Raw genomic sequence first — 19295 nt, 5'->3', positions numbered from 1 at the left:
GTCTATATATTCTATATTAGGAGAACATTAGTTTGCAGGTTTTTAGGCCTCTTCATCGGGCTTTCTGTATTCAACTTGTGTGGTTATATATCCTTACTTTACAAATGTTTACGTGTTTTGAGGAATCATTATCAGTGTTTTAGATAGAGCTTGACTGTTCAGTTAGCAATATGATTCGAAGTCTCCAAGATACTCCTATTTCCTCTGGTGCTTGGCTGCGTATTGCAATTTCTTTTAAGCAGTACATCGCCAAAGGAGAGCTAGCTGTCAGTTCACAAGGATTTTCACAACAGCTGAAAACCTTTTGATGTGGACGAAAAGTCATGTGGTCAATCATCTGAACATGTCCTAAAGGCAGAAAGTGAAAACAGCCAGTATAATCGGTTAATTGTTGCAGTAGGGAAGATACGAATTCAGAGTTAGACGCATGTTGGGGGGAGGGAATGGTGTTGCTTAAGGAATTTTCAGTGGCCTGTAAAGGAGACTGAGCAATCCTGTTGCAAAATCTTACAACTGCCCCACCATGACTAAAGAGAACTTCAAGGAGTCTCAGCCGAGCTCATACACCTGGGCACCAGTGTCTGGAAATTACTTTGGGAACTAAAGTTACAACTGCTCACATAGGGTGTTTTGGAATAAACACAGTGTCTTTGCGGGCGGATCTGATTTTGGAGGCATTTTGTTCCTTACGTTTATTTAGGCCTCGGTCCTATACCTTACTTACCCGGGAGTAAGTGCCATTGAACTCGGTGGGGCTTGCCTGTGAGTAGACATTTTAATAGGAGTAATTCATCTACTCCAACTACAATAAACACATACCAAGGCTGTAGATCTAGACTGCCTTTTCCAGGAATAAGCCTTATTGGTTTACTTTTGAGTAGACACCTATCCGGTTGTGCTGTGAGATTTCATAAATAACGGAATAGTTAATGGTGCTGCAGAAATTGGTAGCGCTCCTTCATTTGCTAAGCATTTATGGCAAAAGGACTGATCAGGCTACCTAAGTATCTGATAGAGACTTGCAGGCGTGCTGTTTCAAGGAAATGTGGCAAAATGTGTATGGAATGATCATAAAATTTTGATATAGGTCAAAGGTGAGAGAGAAAAAGTAGGGTGGAGGGAGAGGGGGAAAGTGATAAAAGGACCGTGCTCATTAATTATAGGTAGAAGATAAGCTGCGTGCTCTTCCTTTATTGTATCCGCATAAGAGGGTGCTTTTGTTGAAAAGCAGATTAAATTCTAGCCCTCTTCAAAAGCAGTGATAACAATTCAATATTGGCCTAATTTAGATATCTGGAGTGCTTTGTGGGCTTCTCTGATCCTTCCTTCCTTCCTTCCTTCCTTCCTTCCTTCTCCTCTGCCACCCCTAGCTTCTCATTTGCTTTCCCTTCTTCCCTGTTTTTGGTTAGCGATAAGGAGTTATAGTTTGCTGTAACATCTGACCCAGATTAACTATAGCAGGGGTGTGGAACCTGTGGCCTTCCCAATCTTGTGGGATGCCCAGCTCCCACCAGCCTCAGACAGCATGGCCAGCTGTTAGGGATGAATTGAATCGAAGCCCAGCAACATCTGGAGGGCCCTCATCCCTGAACGGTGGCTCCTGGTCCTAGTTGACTTTCAAATCAGAATTTGAAACCGGGTTCCTGATCCTTGTTTTGAGGTGGTCATGGGGAACTACCTTGTGCAGTGGTAACCATAGGTAAAGTAAAGGTAAAGGGATCCCTGACCATTAGGTCCAGTCATGGCCGACTCTGGGGTTGTGACGCTCATCTTGCTTTACTGGCCGAGGGAGCCGGCGTACAGCTTCCGGGTCATGTGGCCAGCATGACTAAGCCGCTTCTGGCGAACCAGAGCAGCGCACGGAAACGCCGTTTACCTTCCCACCGAAGCGGTACCTATTTATCTACTTGCACTTTGACGTGCTTTCGAATTGCTAGGTTGGCAGGAACAGGGACCAAGCAACGGGAGCTCACCCCGTTGCAGGGATTCGAACCGCCGACCTTCTGATCAGCAAGTCCTAGGCTCTGTGGTTTAACCCACAGCGCCACACACGTAGCGTGGTCCAAATGTTGTGGTAGCTAGGAAAGGAGGGATTCATGTAGGAAGAGGAAGAAGGGCGATGGTGGAGCCTTGAAGCCCATCTCCCCCAACCATGGTTGAGCGATCAGCCCAAGGTGGTGACTGAACTAGACTGTTGTCTCAAGGCCCAATTCAGAAGGGGAGTTTAATGCAAGTTTTCTTTTTTTTAAAATATGTGCATGTGGATGAGTGTGCTTATTTTTTTGTTCTTATGCTACCTCAAGATTTCGGAACACCTCATTGCAGCTCCGTGGCTAGAGTTTACAGAAGGCAGTCCTGTGTTTGAAGAAGCCGTCTACTTGACAGGCTGTCTGGTGCAAGCTCAGCTTAAAGGTGACGGAGGAGAACAAGAGTGGCATTGAAGTTGGCTATCAGGAGTCAGCAAGACAGATCAGGCACACAGGGTACCAGATCATAGCCTTTCTGAAGACATCTGTAGGCAGCCCTGTTTAGGGAGGCTTTTAATGTTTGACGGACTATTGTATTTTAATATTTTGTTGGAAGCTGCCCAGAGTGGCTGTGGAAACCCAGCCAGATGGGTGGGGTATAAATTATTATTATTATTATTATTATTATTATTATTATTATTATTATTATTATTATTATTATTATTAAAAATAAAATATTATTATTATTTCCCACTGCTGTGCGGTGCATTGCATTTCAATTTAAATAATAGCAATTCTGAAAATTCACATCTATACGTATAAATCTGCACATGCAAATTTCATGTAACATTTGCCCTGTTTTTGTGCAGATCACACACACTCCACCTTAAACTTGCACCTCCCACATACAGATTCAGAGCTTACATCTCTGCACCACTATCAAATCTCTGGGATAAAAGTATCTATTTGCCTGTTGGTTCACGTTTACTGCATCTTCGAGAGGTCTCTGTTGGACCAATGTGAGGCCCTAAGATTTTTTCGGCAGGTACCGGTGCGGGGGGAAATGTAGAAGACAACTGGAAAATCACAGTCACCTTCTTTCCTTGGCAACGCTAGAGAACGTAAAACCAGGTTATCCTATAACATTTATAGGATAACCTGGTTTTATAGGATAAAACCAGGTTATCCTATAAATGTTCCAGGCACCCTAATTGGATTCCATTATTATTTAGAATTACTGTTTCTTCAGAGCACCTCTTTACGTATTCGCTGCTAAACAATTCCTTCTTGAGTGATTAAGGCCAGAGTACCGTGCAATGGAGTGTTTCTGCACTAAATCATTTTGATAAGGTTGAGAAGATGCTTGAAAATCCATTTCTTAAACAGGGTATTGGAAGAAGAGATCAGTCATTTATTGTGTAAACCTAAAAGGGGCATTTAGCTGGCCTTTTACTTCTCATGCTGCAGATCATTATGCAACGTGGAACATCACCACTGGCTTGAGTTCCTGAAGTGCTGGATAGATAGATGCTCTGGGCCTTGTTTGTTGCGCAGGTTGCAAATTGTGTTTGCATGAGGGATGGAGCGATGCGATCCCTAAGTTTACAGGGCAATATATAAGTTCAATAAATAATAAATAATAATAATGATATATACAGATAGAACTGCCCAGTTCTATTGAGCAGTTTAGCATTATAGCAGTATATTTGAAAAGTATTTCTTGGCTTCTATGAGGCACAGAGTTTAAGGCTAGGATCCTTAGAGCTGTGTCAAGAACGTACAGAAGTTTGAACATACCCACTGGAATTTTTTAATGCCACCTCCCTTTGAACAGCAGACTCGGCTGACTCCATAAGCCCATATCGCAAACAGGTTTTAAAAAGCATCTTTATGCTTCAAAAGCCATTTCCCATGTGGTGGCTGTTTGAGGAGCTCAAGATGCTCACAGGCCCCTTTGGGTTGCAGAACTAGGTTGTGTAATCCTTCATATCTTGGCACTTTATAGCTGTGTTTGAAACACACTCTCTCTCTCTCTCTCTCTATATATATATATATGTGATGGGACGCGGGTGGCGCTGTGGGTAAAACCACAGTGCCTAGGACTTGCCGATCGTATGGTCGGCGGTTCGAATCCCCGCGGCGGGGTGAGCTCCCGTCTTTTGGTCCCAGCTCCTGCCCACCTAGCAGTTCGAAAGCACCCTTAAAAGTAGATAAATAGGTACCACTTTATAGTGGGAAGGTAAACGGCGTTCCGTGTGCTGCTCTGGTGCTGGCTCGCCAGAGCAGCTTCGTCACGCTGGCCACGTGACCCGGAAGTGTCTGCGGATGGCGCCGGCTCCCGGCCTCTAGAGTGAGATGAGCGCACAACCCTAGAGTCTGTCAAGACTGGCCCGTACGGGCAGGGGTACCTTTACCCTTATATATATATATCTCTATATCTATCTATATCTATCTATATCTATATATCTATATATCTATATATCTATATATCTATATATCTATATCTATGTATATATATATTTGCCAAATGGCATCTGAAACCTGGATTATGGTTGCCACAACAGAATGTCTAGGTGCTTTTTGCAGTTGGAATTATTATTATTATTATTATTATTATTATTATTATTATTATTATTATTAATTTCATTTCTGTTCCACTTTATATTTTAAAGAAAAAATCTCCACACGGTTTACAACACATTAAAACATCAAATAAAACAACCCAGAATAAAACAAATTCAAGCTTCAAGGAAAACATTTCAGACCCTTCTCTAAGTGACATTTTGCTTTCTCCATATTTATCTACCTACTTCATTTATATAACTACCCCATAGAAGAGGTACTCTAGGAAGATGGTGTGGTGCAGTGGTTAGAGTGTCGGACTAGGATCTGGGAGATCGGGGTTCAAATCCCCACTCAGTCAGGAAGTTAACTGGGTGACCTTGGGCCAGTCACAGCCTCTTAACAGAGTTGTCATTGGGATTAACTGAGGAGGGATATGTGTGTGTGAACCATGTCCTCCTTAGAGGAAAAGTTGGGAAATAAATGCAGTAAATAAGCTCTTCTGCTTACCTGCTTAAGAAACTTGGAGGGGCCAGCCAGATGGAGATGTCAGTCGCCAACCTGGCATCCAGAGATCTCCATGTGATCATAATTAGACCCGCGCTAGTAGCAAAACGCGCCTGGCTCCTGGCTAATTTCTAACACTGACTTCAAGGTGGCACACATGGTACTTCCTCCCCCACTATCCAAGCCCTGTGAAGTGGGTTGTTTGAAATACTTTTCTTCCCACTCTTTGTCCCCAAGGAGATCAGCCCATCATAACCTAAAATCAGTAGTAGTAGTAGTAGTAGTAGTAGTAGTAATAATAATAATAATAATAATAATAATAATAATAATAATAATAATAGAAAAATGAGCAAGCATTGAGTGACAACCAAGGTTAGGTTGAGAGAGTGCGCGCACGATTGGCTCAAGGTCCCCCAGTGAGCTTCATGGCAGAGTAGCAATTTAAGCCCTAGTCTTGCACTCTAGTTAGTTTCCCCAACTTAGTCTCCTCCAGATGTTTTGGACTGCAACTCTTATCAGCCCCAGCCAGCATGGCTCATAGTCAGGGGTGATAGGAATTGATATCCAGGAACATGGCGGGGGGAGGGCACTAGGTTGAGAGACGCTGCTCTAGATTCTGCATGCATTTAGCTATATGGATTATGGATGTGTTGGTTCCCTGTTCTATTGCTTTTGAACATGGGGGGAGGGAGATATATGTCGGTGGCGCTGTTTCTTTGTTTTATCATTTATTGTGTAATCCGTCCTAAAAATATGCATATCGAGGGACACTTTGGTTTTATAAAAGAAAATAAAAATAAGGTTTGCCGATCAGGTTTGCAAATGCTTACACGAACGTCACAGCTACATTTTCACACTGTGAAATAGGCTTGTGCATTTGTTTAGACCGGGTGTGAAACCTCGGCTTTTAGAGAATCCCACCTGCTGCGTGCTGCAATCTGTTTTGCAGCTATCCTAGGTTTGAAGTATCATTTCTTACATCGTGCTATCCAGTGGGCTCCATGACCCTTTATTTATTCATTGCGTTTGCAGGTTGCCTCATCATAAAAAAAAGTTTCCAGGGCATTCTTGCAACATAACATGTGGCAAAAAAGTATGCTTTCAGCATGCTAGGTTTGTGAAGTTTCTCATGTGCTGAATCCCTTTGGGCAGCTCTTCCTTTCACAGTAATGTGGATGTCTCAACCCGCTTCCAAGGGTTAGACGTTAGACACTGTGTACAGGTGAAACTCGGAAAATTAGAATATCGTGGAAAAGTTCAATTATTTCACTAATTCAACTTAAAAGGTGAAACTAATATATGAAACTAATATATTTAATGAAGCACAGTAGACCAACACCAGCTGATGACATGACTCCCCAAATCTCTTTTCTGATGAGAGCAGCTTTTGCATCTCATTTGGAAACCAAGGACCCAGAGTCTGGAGGAAGAATGGGGAGGCACACAATGCCAGATGCTTGAAGTCCAGTGTGAAGTTTCCACAGTCTGTGTTGATTTGGGGAGCCATGTCATCAGCTGGTGTTGGTCCACTGTTCTCCATTAAGTCCAGGGTCAACACAGCCATCTACCAGGAGATTTTGGAGCACTTCATGCTTCCCTCCACAGACGAGCTTTATGGGGATGCTGTCTTCATTTTCCTGCAGGACTCTGGCACCTGCCCACACTGCCAAAAGTACCAAAACCTGTGCCCATGAGATTACTGTGCTTGACTGGCCAGCAAACTTGCATGACCTGAACCCCATAGAGAATCTATGAGGCATTGCCAAGAGACAGATGAGAGACATGAGACTGAGCAATGCAGAAGAGCTGAAGGCTGCTATTGAAGCTTCCTGGTCTTCCATAACACCTCAGCAGTGCCACAGGCTGATAGCATCCATGCCACGCCACATTGAGACAGTAATTGATGCAAAAGGGGCACAAACCAAGTACTGAGTACATATGCGTGCCGGATATAGAATCAAATCAGCCGGATATAGAATCAAAAAATGCCAGCATATCTCCTTCCTCCCAGCTGAGCTTGGTGGATATTGAGTGTAACTTTATGCTGGCTTAATTTGCACTGGCTTGCTCTAAGGCATCTTCTTTGTATAGGATTTCTCCCTCAATGACAGAGCGCCTTTTGAATTTTTTTGCAAATTGGCTTTGGACAGTTTTGTTATTGATGATGTTTGTGGATGGGCATGGGAGAAGCAGCTCATAGCCTACGCACAGGAATGTGATCTGGTGGCCTGAGAAACTCAAAAGCAATGGCATCCCCTTATTTCTGGAACTGATTGTTTACTTCTAGTTATGGCCTGAATAACTGGACTGGGAGGGGATGGGAAAGCCCCATTAGGGGTGTGCAAATATTGCAGGACTGTCCAAATTACTAGGACCTCTGTTGTTTTGCTTTTCAGTACGTGGACAGTTTGTGAAGCAGCATTAACTAATAACAGCAAAGTAACTGTGGCTACTATTTTGGGTTTCTGGGAGCAGACTTGATTTATGGATTGAAACTCAGTTTATATGGATTGAAATATGAGCTGCTCAGAAGGGATGCATTATTGCACAGAGCAGACTGTGGCTAAAAGGAGACTTGCAAAGAAAAGCTGCATTGCTTTCTTCTCTGGTATATGGCATTAGCCGCCATTACATCGGCTGCCTGTGTAAATAGACCTCTGGATTTCTGTTTTTTATATGCTCAGTTGTAAAAGCTTCTGTTGTGAAATTTAATGGAGAGGTAGCAGGAAAATGTAGCAAATAACCCCTGTGATTAGGTAGACAGGCCTTAACGCCTCCTGATGACTAGAATAGCTAGTTCATTTCTCCACCACTATCATTCACCTGAGGAGAAATAGAAGGTGAAAAAATGGAATAAAAATACATTTTAGGTTAAAAGTTGTTGCCACCATAAGTATTTGTTCTCCAGAGCTTATCTTATAGGTACTTTTCTCTTGTGTGTCAAAATCAAAATCTTACGGTATTTACATTAAATTAAAAATTATGTTTTCCAAAGATCATTATTATATGGGAGTCAAACTTTGCTCTGCAAAATATCTTTGGTGATTTGTGCTGCTGGACATTGTCCCCTAAAACTGTGTCATATCATTTGCATACAATTGGTCACCGTTCAGCTGGTGCAGTCTAATTCGAATGATTCCTCATTTACTTTCATCAATTCTGCCCTGCAGCTGAGATGCAGGAGATGACTTGCATATTCTCACCTTTACCCACTGAGTTAGAAACCTTATTTTTGTAACAATTAAATAATTTGGCAAACTCGGGCGGTTTCCTTGTGAGAGCCGCAATGAACTGGAATCTGTCTGTTCTTTTATTGCCATTAAGGACATTGGGACTTTGTTCCACTAGCAACCTGAAACGATATTTTTCCTTCATGTTTTGTGGAAGAGCAGAAACCAAGCAAATACCCTGTTCACTCTTCGGTTGTGTTTGGAAGTAGCACCAACCATGGTTTAATGTTCAGTGGTCCAAATCTTGGACTTGTGTACTCCTCCCTCTTTAATAAATAAGGCTTAATAAATAAAAACCCATGCTATAGCAGCAACAGTCACGTGGACAGAGAAATCAGTCCATTAAGGTCTCAAGTCTTTAAAAAACATGCCCACCTCATTTGTGTGATTCTACTGCCGCACTCACATGCACATGTCTAATAGTGCGGCCACAAAGTTTATAACCATCCAGAGTCAATAATGCCACAGTGCATGGCTGCTTTTCCTCTGTCGGCACATGACAGACTATTTCATAAACGCAGGGGTTGTATTTGTCCCCTACTCTGGTGTAGCCATGGAGAAATCTGGGGCTTCTCCTTCCATTTTTGATGTGTCACTTGAACCCTCAACCAGGTTTAACTATGGTTAGTTGAAACAAACCAGCTCCGTAAACGATGGCTTGACGTTTTCATGCTTCAAGAAACTGCAGTTAAAGATTAGCCACAAGTTTGTGTGGGTTTGGGCAACACAGCAAGCTGCAGTTAAGACAAAATGGAAGTGAAAGGGTTTGAATGCCTCCTAGCAGCTGTTCTGGAGGAAGAGGAGGAGATGGGAGACTGCACAAGGCTCCCTGTAGCGCCCGCTCATTACATCTGAATGAGGCCATTACTTTTCAGGGGGGAGTATCACACGATTTCTTTTATGTTCCTCTGTTTGTGTGTATAAAGATGGTTTGCCCATCAGCATATCAATTCCCTGTTTCTCGTGCATATCTGTGTAGATATTAAGGTGAGTGCTCAAAAATGGATGAATGTTGTTGTTCACACATGAATGCAGGCAATCCCAGACAAATTTTGCAAATGTCTGACATTTCAGAAACATGCTGGTAGATGCTGGCAGGCACCTAGATGCTGATTGTCAGCATTTGCTTTTCATGTCCCAAAAGTGAGACAATAGTTTCTCCCCAGGCACAGCATAATTCATCTGGGGGTGAGTCTTAATATTTGCACACAAATCCAATATTTGTCAAATTTTGGACACTCACTGTAAGATACATTATTCATTCAAAACCTACTTGGTTATGCTAGAGATAAATTGGTAATCGACAAATCCAAGTCCCTTTTTTGATATTTGATTTTTTTAAAACTAAGGACCAGTTTACATTTTGCAATGTGGTCTCAAAGCAGCCTGAGGATGGATAGCTTTGTACTTTCCCAATGGGAGTTGTAGTCGTATGTTCATCATCTACCATGAACAATGGAATTTGCCACTATATCAGTACACAAACAGCAGTTCTCCATAGTAACCTGACCCTCTTGGGTAAAATATCACGGAACCCTTTGAGAACGTGCAAATTGTCCCCAAACCATGGTTTGTAGTTTGTGGATTATGGTTTGTGTGTTATGTTGAAGTTTCTGAAGACTTTTACTGTCTATGTTATAGACATTTGCCACAATCTATTTATGTAGGCAAATTTCTTAATATTTTCATTTATTTTTGTTTCTTGTATTTTTAAAAATATTTTGATTGACAGTGTATATATATTGCTTGCCTCAAAAAAGAGTCAATTCAGGTTTTAGAATATAACCATTCATTAATTTAGCGTCAGGTTAATTAAAGCAACCTATCTGTAGACTGCACTACTTTTAAAAAATAAGTGTGCTCTTTTATCTTACTGCAACACATTTTCTGTACTGGGTATAAAGACACTTTGTTTCTAGAATTTCAGACTTCCATGTGCCAGAAGTTAAATAGAGTCTTAAGTTTTGTTTGCTTAGCTCACTGAGAATAACAAAGTAATAAGTCACATGCCTTAGATCTGCCATAGATTTGACAAAGTAATATCAACATTTGGACGGTGTCCCTGTCGTTTTCCTGAAAGATAAATAAAATATTATTAAAAATGTACCCTAAGTGCCCTTGTTAATCCTGTGCTGAGTTGACCTCAAAAGAGTTTTGATGGGAGTGTAGCACATTGCTGAGCCTAAGTCTGTATGCACTTCTGCTGGCAAGGATGGTCAACAGGTTTTTGTCTCTTGCAAATGTAATTCCCAACTCATCAGCACATTTGCTTAGAGAAATGGGTGTGGAACCTGCATCCCTCCAGATGTGGTTGGAGTCCCAGTGCCAATCAACCTCAGTCAGCATGCCCAATGGGTAGAGATGATGACAGTTGCAGTCCAGCATCTGGAGAACCACAGACTCACCACTCCCTGGCTAATCCCCATGTGATTTCAGGGGAAAGCCCTTTGTGATTCCACTGATTAACCTGTGCTTAATTTTCCTTTAGAAAATTACAGTTGTTTCATGTTGTGCTAAATATGGAATAACACAACCAGATGTAAGCCTGAGCTCCTCAGAGAGGTCCTGGTGTTCCTCATTCATTGCTGATATTGAGATACTAACACTGATTGTCATGGGAGTTGTTCTTATTTTACAGTGTTCAATACGGATTGTGTTAGGCATAATTTGTTGCATTCCTTCTGTCTTCCTCCTTATCTAGAGCTAGGACCTTCCTGCACTTACCAATTTAGTTGCTGTTTCTTTTTCTTTCTTCCTTTTCTGAGGGAGGTGGGGATTTTTGGCATGCTGACACACGGTGCTGTCGTTATTCACCTAGTATTCCGGAACAGTGTACCAGAAAAAGGCCTTTTCTTCTACTGCAAAAGATCCGCCTTTTGTGAAAGATCCAGAATGGATCCTCAACCTTTTCATTTGTGGAGGGGGTTGGGTGGCTGAGCATAGTTTGGGAAACATTTGTTTTCTGCCACTTACCTTTGAATGGTGTGAGCCTCCCAGTTTATGAGCTCAGTTTAGAGGAGAATTATGGCAGATGGAGAGGATAGTACTGAGGCAAAGTACTGCTAATGACAGCAATAATTAGCTGCAGAAAAAAAATTCATCGCAATAACCATGTTATCCATAGTTCTTGCCGATATGCAGTTCCTCTTCTAATCTATACTCCCACAAGATTAGAATTCTGGACTATTATGCTTCAATTTCATACACACATGTTCATAACTCTCTTTTTTTGTTGTAATTTTTATTAAATTTCTGTTTTACATTTTATAATATTCACTTAAAATATCAATGACTTCCCTTCCTCTCTTTCCATGGTTCATTTTGCACAACATAAATCCCTGCATATTTTATATAAACCAAACCATTCAATATTCTATTATAACATCCACCAAAACTTATTTACACTGTTGCATTTATCTTAATGCTGCCCATGTTTTCAGATATACACAATTTCTCTCCATATATCAATAAATATTTTCCAATCTTCCTTAAACCTATGTTTTTCATGTTCTCTTATTCTATATGTTAGGTCTGCAAGCTGCGCATTTTCCATCAGTTTAAGTTGCCACTCTTCTTTGGTTGGGGCCTCGCTCGTTTTCCATTTTTGGCTAACAAAACATGAGCTGCAGTAGTGGCATACATAAATAGCCTTTTTTGACACCTGGAAATTTGCATCTGTGTTAATCCCCAACAAAAAGGACTCTTTTTAAAAAAGTACTTTAAAACACTTTTTTCAGCTCATTATAAATTATTTCCCAATACTCTCTTACCCTTTTACAGGTCCACCACATATGATAGAACATACCCTCAGTCTCATTGCATCTCCAACAATTACCTGATTCAGACTTATAAATCTTAGCATGTCTCATCAGAGTCAGAGACAATCTGTAAATCATTTTCAGGTAGTTCTCCTTCAAGGAATAACATGTTGTAAATTTCAGATCACTCTTCCAAAGTTTTTCCCAAAGATGAAAATCTATATCGTGTCCTATATCTATTGCCCAGTGTGTCAACATGTTCATAACTGGAGGAACCCAAGGATGTGTATGGAGCTTGACAACCACCACAGAACCTCTCTCAATTTGGGCACAACCTGTCATTAGTGTTGAAAAGAAAACCCTGCGCTCTCTAATAGCAGCGACATGCGACCAAAGGTGCAGACAGTCAGCTTCAAATTCACTCTTAACTACGTCAGATCAAATCGCAACTATTCCACTATTAAAGGTGGAAAAGCAGTCCTGCTTGCTGAATCTCTATTGGAAGAAAGTTCACCAGGATGCCGCAAACTTTGGATAACACGCAATGCAGTGTAATTGCACTGAGTACCCTAGATTAGAAATAGCTTAAAACTAGGTACTTTTCAAGGGTTTGTCTTTTATTTTTCTTAAGGAGAGAGAGGGAGAGGGAAAAGAATCAAATGACATTTGCTTATGTTTTTAAACACTTAATGCACAGTCGCTCAAGCAATAGATGGAAGCAGGTAAAGGCAATTAAAAATTTCAAGGTTTGACTTTATACAGAGGGAGAACTTGGTAGAACCATTGTTATCTTCATTCAATAAATCTTGGCAAGGAGGAAAATAATATTGTAAGGGCATAATAACATAGGACAGAAAGGGGGAGAGTTATTCCTTTTTTTGTTTACCTTGGCCTTGAGCTGCTCTGACTTGACAAGTTAATGTTTGCATAATCAATGCATCCCATAATTTTTATATCCACTTGTTCTGCAAGGACAGGACGGACTCTTCCCACTCACACTTACTGGGAATGTCAGTAGTGCAGCCGGTAGCAATCTGAAAAAAATAATATTCTGCATGCATACGGAAGATTGTCCGAACTGTTTAATTCAGCAAATTGCTTTCTAGATGATCCTTCAGGATACGTCATGTAAAGATGAGATCCACTTACGTTATTGTCACATGCTGACAATATAACATTTTGCTTTCCTCTATCCTATCGTTTAAAAGTTGAATTTAATTACCAGTTGGAACGTCTGTCTGATGCAATGCCAGTAGTGATGTTAATGGAGATTATTTAATTATATAATAAAGGGAGGGGTTGCCTGAAGTGCGAAAATGCAGAAGGCCAAGGTTGAGTGCCAAGTGCTTATGGAAGGCATGCAGGGAGGAAATATTTGGGTAGGGAAAGTTTGTACAATGCTAGCTTGGAAGAGCGGCTCACGTGGTTTCATTGCTTCACGATAGCTTCCAGTGTTATGTTTGCACATGTCGCTGAAGAGAAGTCATAATTTCCTTTTTAGCCTGTAGAGAAGTGTCACTGCCAGGCTTGTAAACAGCTAGTGATCTGAGTACCTATGAGTTCATAAGAAGAGCTTGCTGAATCAGACCAGAGGACTCATCTGGTCCAGCATCCTGGTGGTCAACCAGAGGCCTGTGGGAAGCAGGACTTGAGCACAGCAGGACCCTCTCATCCTGTGGTTTCTAGAAACTGGCATTCAGATAAATACCACCTCCGACAGTGAAGGTAGAACACAGCCATCAAGGCTATCTTCCTCTCCTCCATGAATTTGTCCATTTCTCTTTTAAAGCCATCTTTAACATGGGTGGCACAGAGCCTAGGGCTTGCTGATCAGAAGGTTGGTGGTTCGAATCCCCGCGATGGGGTGAGCTTCCGTTGCTCGGTCCCTGCTCCTGCCCACCTAGCAGTTCGAAAGCACGTCAAAGGGCAAGTAGATAAATAGGTACCACTCCGGCGGGAAGGTAAACTGCATTTCTGTGCACTGTTCTGGTTCACCAGAAGCGGCTTAGTCATGCTGGCCACATGACCTGGAAGCTGTACGCCGGCTCCCTCGGCCAGTAAAGCGTGATGAGTGCTGCAACCCCAGAGTCGTCCGCAACTGGATCTAACAGTCAGGGGTCCCTTTACCTAGGTTGATGGCCATCACAGCTCCCTGGAGGAGAGAGTTCCATACTGTAACTATGCGCTCCTGTTTCGGTCAGTCCTGAAGCGTCCAACATTCATCTTCATTGGACATCCATGAGTTCCGGTCCTGTGAGAGAGGGAGGACGACTTTCCTTCATCAACTTCCTCCAAGCCACATGTAACTTTATAAACATCACCTTCTGCTTTTTCACCTTTTGCTTAAGCCCAAAAGTCCCAAAAGCGTCGACCATTCTTCATAGGGGAGTCACTACACCCTCTTGATCATCTTGGTTGCCTTCTGAGCAGGAACTGGTTCTGAGTGATCAGATTGGTAAGAGGTTTTTTTAAAAAAAGTATAACCTTTGGAGCTGCAAATGACTAAAACAGGTTTGCATGGATAGGTAGGCTAGTAATTTTGATATTCTTGTTTGCAAGGCCAGAAGTATCTGTAAAGGTAAAGGTAAAGGGACCCCTGACCATTAGGTCCAGTCATGGCCGACTCTGGGGTTGCGGCGCTCATCTCGCTTTATTGGCCGCAGGAGCCGGCGTACAGCTTCCGGGTCATGTGGCCAGCATGACTAAGTCGCTTCTGGCAAACCAGAGCAGCACACGGAAATGCCGTTTACCTTCCCACCGGAGCGGTACCTATTTATCTACTTGCTCTGGTGTGCTTTCGAACTGCTAGGTTGGCAGGAGCAGGGACTGAGCAACGGGAGCTCACCCCGCTGCAGGGATTCGAACCGCCGACCTTCTGATTGGCAAGTCCTAGGCTCTGTGGTTTAACCCACAGCACCACCCGCATCCCTAAGGGGGTGTACAAGTGCTTTAAACGTTTGATGTGGAGGTGAGCAAGGTGGACTGATGATTCAAAGTTTTATCTTGTTGTGCTGGAGCAGCTCAAGCCCCAAGCAGATCCGGGGAATTCATCAGGCAGCTCAGGTAGGTGATGTCCCTGCAGAACCTAGAGGGAATGCAGTGGGCACATGACATCAAGTAACAGCACAAATGCTTCTGGGAATCAGTCTTAGCTCTGGCAGGTTTGGGAATGGTATCACAATTGCTTTGCAAAATAGAAGCGGGCAAGGAGAACATTCAACAAAGTCTTCCTATTCGGGGTTGTTTGACCAAGAAGAAGAAAAACTGCAGTACCTTGGTTTCTGCGCACTCCTTTGGAGCTTGGCCCTTAGGCTTAAAAATAAACCCATTTTGCGTTAGGTGTGGAAGGGAAGCCTTGCTTTCATAAGGGAAGTAATTTACGTAGGAACCGCAGCACTTGATTTTCTATTAAATGTGAACACTTTTGTGAAGATAGGAGAACATGCTAAGAGCATTGGATAACTCGGCTATAAATAGCTTCTCCTTTTAGTATAACAATAGATATGCCTTTGCTGCGTAAAGTGAGGAGGCAAGTGACGCCTACAAGCTGGAAGAAAATTTTCTGGAAGAAAATCTAGTTCTTTCTCTTAATAAAACTGCTGCGGGAGAAGGAAAAGTTATTTGAATTAATTGCATCTGGGTGCTTCATAGTTTGTGTACCGTTTTCCAGGGGAGATGCTGCAGAATATCAGAAGCCTGGTGACTCAGGCAGACTTTCTGGAAAAAAAATAATGCTATTTTTGAAGCAACCGTACCTGGGTTTTGCTGTAAAAAGTCTACTCTTCTTGTTTAATATTATTTAACTAAATAACCCTTACAACAACCCTATAGAGCAAGCCATCATTATTATCCAATAGGTAGAAGAGTGGCGAGGTACAGCTGTGTGTCTTTCTGCCTCAGTTCTTAGACTACAAGGTGTGTTGGCAACTGTGGCTTTTTGACATGGTTCACACGTAACAAGAAACCACAGTTTCCTACCGTGTGAAAGAGCTGCAGCAAATCTTGGTCTCGCGTTCCTCTCTTCCCCTCTCTTGTGGTATCCCATTGCATGTGAACTTGGATAACTGGTTGGTTTATACCATGGTTAGAGAGAACAAGCCAGGATCTGGAACTATGGTTTATTCCTGGTGTAATTTCATTAACTGGAGTTTAAATCAGCTCTCCCCAACTGGGTGCCCCCATATGTTTTTGGATTAATACTCCCAGCTGCCTCGGTCAGCATAGGCTAGTGGTGGCCAAACTTGGCCATCCAGCTCTTTTTGGGACTACAATTCCCATCATCCCTGACCACTGGTCCTGTTAGCTAGGGACGATGGGAGTTGTAGTCCAAAAACAGCTGGAGGGACAAGTTTGGCCACCACTGGCATAGGCAGCGGTCAGGGCTAATGCAGCTGTAGTCCCAAACATATGGAGGGGGAAGGCTGGTTAAAACCAACCAACCAACCAACCAACCAACCAACCAACCACAGTTTCTTGTGTTTGGGCTTCACAGGGAACTGTGGTTTGTTTCTGATCTCCAATGGTAGACTGGGGAAGGGTGAATCCAAGCTTTATTGCAGCACATGAAACCAAATTCCGCTTATATCTGAACTAGTCAGATGCTGCTCACTAATGTTCTCTAACTCAGTGTTGTGGCATGACTGAGACGCTGACTAGTTCATGCTTGTCTACATAGTGCTTTCTTGTTCCTGGATCAAAAAATTACCAAATTGTCCTCCTGCTGCTAGTGAACTCCGAGCGTTATAGAATCGCAGGAGGGGAAATATTCCACATCAAGCTCTGGAAAGTCATCTCCCAGCTACACATCATTAAGTATAGGATTAACCTCACATAAGTGGTCCCAGGACAGCAGATCTCTGAAATGTACCTTTCCTCACATATGCGATTTGTGCTATTAACTTATTGTGAATGTGCAATTGGGTTTTCTGAAAGCAGCGTTTAGATAAATTGCCATTGCTGTGTTCTACATTGCATAATGGTAAATTGCTTAAGTTATACGTCTGCAAATGTTGCCTTTGTAATATATATATGAAAGATGTGCCACCTTTACCCACTTCTGATTCAGGTCCTTGGGGTCTTTTGATAATTTACATTTAGGTTTTAAAGCAATTTTATACTTGACTCATCTTTCCTCGGCCCTTTTCTTCTGTATAGGTTGTTAAATATTTATTGTTTCAGCCAATAAAGCTATAACACCACCCAGCAGGTATTACACGAGGGGAGAGCGGAATCCTATGTGTTAGAGCGACTCATATGTGCTTTCAGAAGGAAGAGTTATACATTTTCCAAAAAGCTTTAAGGATCAACTTCCTTGCCTGCTACTTTAATCCGGTTCCAGTGGAAATCAGCATATTCCAACAAACTTTGGCCTGGCTTTGTGTGAATAACTGTGTCATTAAACCTTCTATCATCAAAAGCTTCCTATCATCATAGTCTCATCGTAAGCCTTTCACAAATAAAGATTACAGCCTCCCCGAGTATATCTTCATGGGTTTTGTTGGGTCTATAAATGGCTAATAAGCCTGATCCTTGTCCAAAATGTCCTCCTACAAATTGGGTGCACGATAGCGGAATTACAGGATAAGTCAGGTCATCCTCTACAAAAATTCCATTGTGAGCCCTTGCAGATTTGCATCTTATCCTTAGCTCCACACATCTCAGCTTCATCCTAGACAGTTTGCTTTCCTCATGTTTGCTCATTTGTCTGCTATACCCAGATCTGAAAAAAGGGAAACCTTCCTGATGATCTAATGTTGTGCAGGCAGATGGATTGTTCTGTTCCCTGTCTCCCCATATAGTCCCTAGTATATCCCCAAAAGCCTTTTCAGAGGTTTGGGAAGGGGCTACCGAACATCATGGACTGTGTCATCCAGAACTACAATGGGACTAAGGGATGGACTTTGTACTCCACTGGTGCAACATTTTACCACTGGTTTTTCCAGTGGTTCTGCCATCCCACTGCAGGCCTGAATGACATAGTTCAGGATATTTGGTAGGGACCACAAAGCCGCTGGGGAGGTCTTTTTTTTTGGGGGGGGGAGGGCAGGGGTGATTTTCAGGCAACTGCAAGGGAGAGGAGGGGACAGGAAAGATCAGTTGTGCAAGCTGCTTTCTGTTCATGCAACATTGGATGCAATGCTATAAGAACAACGTACAATGGAACCTCGGTTGTTGAACATAATCTGTTCCGGAAGACCGTTTGATTTCCGAAATATTCAGCTACCGAGGCACAATGGGCAGTTGGCAATTTCAATAGAGAAAAGCACCTCGGAAGCCGTTCAACTTCCGAGGCATGTTCAAAAACGGAAGCATTCACTTCTGGGTTTTCGGCGTTTGGGTTCCGAATCTTTTGGCTTCAGAGACGCTCGAAACCAGAGGTTCCACTGTATTACATTTCTTTGGGAGATTGTGCAATCACCTGGCAAGGGCCAGGAGTATTTTATCTGTGACTGGCCATAATATGGCAGGGATTAGGATTAGAAGGTGGCTCCCTCCCAGGGTTATATCCAATTATGTGATACTCAGAGTAGACTCATTGAAATTAGTGGTCATGATTAACTTAAGTCCATTTATTTCAGTAGGGGTAAGTATTACTTAGTTGTATAGAACCCTAACTCTAATACTCTAACACAATACTTCTCAGAAAGTATTGTTGCTGCTCATTAATTGGGCAGATGGTTTTTAGTAAACAGTTTACAGTGGTACTTTGGGTTGCATACACTTCAGGTTACATACGCTTCAGGTTACAGACTCTGCTAACCCAGAAATAGTACCTCGGGTTAAGAACTTTGCTTCAGGATGAGAACAGAAATCGCGTGGCGGCAGCGGGAGGCCCCATTAGTGGTGGTACTTCAGGTTAAGAACAGTTTCAGGTTAAGAACGGACCTCCAGAATGAATTAAGTACTTAACCCAAGGTACCACTGTATTGGATTTTATGATTTATTAATTCTTTTGGCATTGCTTTATTGTGGGGGGGGGCTGTCTTCAAAGTTGGGGTAGATATCCTTTAAATAATAAATAACAAACATTTATTATTTTGAGCAATTTGATGAAATTTAAAAGCAAGTTCATCAGACCTGACTTGCATACAACATTTCTGCAAAATGTTGAGTTTTTCAGCTCCATGTATCATAATGCAGATGCAACAACGGTGCCATGTAATTCTTGACGCATGACTCTGAATTGTAGTAAACTTGAATCGCTTACTCCCACATCCATCACAGTAAAGGCTGGGAACTTCTCTTGGCATTCCCAGGGACTTGTGTACAGC

General features: G+C 42.3%; 1 protein-coding gene and 1 long non-coding RNA gene across 22 annotated transcripts in view; one reads left to right on the top strand and one right to left on the bottom strand.

Annotated features, from left to right (window-relative positions):
* The window catches only part of MBNL1 (muscleblind like splicing regulator 1), a 183877-nt gene that overhangs the window by 1960 nt on the left and 162622 nt on the right, over window positions 1-19295 (top strand). The gene's annotated exons all lie outside the window — the stretch shown is intronic.
* Window positions 9939-13911, bottom strand: LOC308585231. Its single transcript, XR_014007176.1, has 2 exons — window positions 12102-13911; window positions 9939-11348 (listed from the first exon to the last, which is right to left on the bottom strand). It is a non-coding gene; the product is annotated as an uncharacterized lncRNA (long non-coding RNA).

This window comes from Podarcis bocagei, assembly GCF_964188305.1.
Source record: "Podarcis bocagei genome assembly, chromosome: 4".
NCBI lineage: Eukaryota > Metazoa > Chordata > Lepidosauria > Squamata > Lacertidae > Podarcis > Podarcis bocagei.
The sequence above is the reverse complement of the archived record's forward strand: the minus strand, read 5'-3'. Positions and strand labels throughout refer to the sequence as shown.